The sequence below is a fragment of the Tachysurus vachellii genome, chromosome 9, assembly GCF_030014155.1.
Source record: "Tachysurus vachellii isolate PV-2020 chromosome 9, HZAU_Pvac_v1, whole genome shotgun sequence".
Taxonomy (NCBI): domain Eukaryota; kingdom Metazoa; phylum Chordata; class Actinopteri; order Siluriformes; family Bagridae; genus Tachysurus; species Tachysurus vachellii.
The window spans coordinates 19,635,977-19,638,206 of NC_083468.1; positions in this window are offsets into that span (position 1 = coordinate 19,635,977).

Consider the following 2,230-nt stretch of genomic DNA (forward strand, 5'->3'; position numbering starts at 1 on the left):
ATAAAGCAGATCTTACCAAAGGATCCTGGAGGTCTAAACAACTGCTCTGATGAACTAGGCTGCATTTCTTACGCCATTTTTAGTGCAGACAAGCAAACAACCTCAGTAGAGACTTGGCAGTATTACACTGCCCTGATGTTCTGCATTTTCTGAGTGGACAAATGGAGCATATAAAACCCCATGGTGGAAATTTTACAACTAATCCCATAAGAGAAAGTATAGCTAGAACAAATAAGACGCTGTGTGTTCAACGTGATCTCTCAGAAGTTTTCTCAGGACAAACTTAACATCGAAAAATATAGTTAACTTAATATAAAGTCTACTGTTAGTATATTACCATAATATAGTCACAGTCACACATAAAGTGTTCTAATTTTAGGTGATGTGTATATCTATATTTGCTTCCGACTACATTGAGAAAAAATGTCTTTAATAAATACTCATTGTAACTTTTATAAAAATCAATCGTACACTAAACATTTATGAACAGAACTTAAAGAACTTTAGTTGAAACCTCAAGAGAGCACACAAATGAACACTTTCTATAAAAAGTGACTATATATAAAAAATAAATTAATAAACAACAAAAAACTTCACTCGTGAACCAAAGTCCGCAGAGTTTATTATAGATTATTATTATTAGATTATAGTCTATATATATTACTATTAGATTAGATTAGATTAGATTCCACTTTATTGTCATTACACATGCACAAGCACAAGCAATTGGGGGGGGGGGGGGGTGTCTGCACAAATCTGTTGATTGTGATCCTATTAGTAAAATTTAACATAAAAACAATTTTTGCTCAAGCATTTTATTGTGTCTATGGTTAGGATCGGGAACAAATCTACACAGACATGATCTGACATCAAGTGGATAGCCTTCCCAGAAGATTGGAGGCTATAAGATGTTCAATAAGTATATATGAATGTGATTGTTTAGGTGGCTGCACACTTTTTCCCATATACATTCTCTTAACAATACCATTACAAAATAAGCTTACCAAGTTTATCAGCACTTCATACATTTACACATAATAGTTAATGTTCTTTTCTTCAACTAAACATGAAGTGACCTGTAAGTAGAACTTCAATACAGAACATTATTTTTTTTTTTCATTTTTAATGTAACCAAGGTGTGATCCTGAAGCTCTGAGGCTGAATTACATGGAATGTAAAAAGAGATAAACATCAAAAAACAAGCAAACAAATTAATTAATGAATCACAAACAGTCATCATTAAAAGTCTTTTTTTTTCTTTACTTTGAACACACAGATGAGATCGGTCACAATGTAAGACTGCTTTCCCATTGCTCTGTGCTATTCCCCAGCCAGGCATCTAGCATGCATGACAGGACAATGACAGTTATAGTCCAATTTCAGTCACAGTAAATATACCACCAGGTCATCACGCTTGAAAAATAGCTGTTATTCATTAAAAGGATGAAGAGATGTGGCTGAGAAGACAGCTAGGATCATAAACTTCCAGCCCATAATGTGGCCCATGATTACTTGTGAGTTGGAAGTGGATGCACCAGGAGAATAATAGGCTGCACCACAACACAAAGTCCTGTCATATCATGCTCGATTAGTGACAGATTCATTTAACTCTCCAATGAGAGAAAAGCACTGAAATTGTCGCGAAACCAGAATTGATTAAATTGTGGAAAAAAGAAACGAACCCATTGATTTTTCAGTGTAAGGGGTGCAGTTGGGAACGACCTCATTCAGTCTGGGGCAAATTGCTTGGGGGATGCAGTTTAAGGGGCAACAGAGGAGGTGCTGTAGCAGATGAAGAAAGGGGAAGTCTTAAAGGACTCTCTTTGAGAAAGGATATGGAACAGATGGAAGGTCCTATTAGTCAGGATTTGGGAAATATGAACGCCTTCCACCTTGTTTCTAGAACTATGGTTGGTCTTCAGCAAGCACAGGCAGCATGTGTGCAAACTCAGCATGACCTTGAATGCAAATGAAGGGAATATAAGCGCAAGGCAAGCAAAACTAATAATGTGGGATGGCAAAAGCTTCCCCTCCCCTCCGTTTGAGGTTATTAAAAGCAGCTTTCTCCCTGAGGTTGGGCTGTGCAGCATGTGATCAGTTGCAGGGTGGATATTTCTGCTGTTGCTGGCACACCGGCTCTCTCATTACGCTAACATATTGAGTCATTTAGGCTGAGCACGCCAGGAGCGGCAAATATTAGAGTCTAAAACAGATATGACCCCATGTGCCA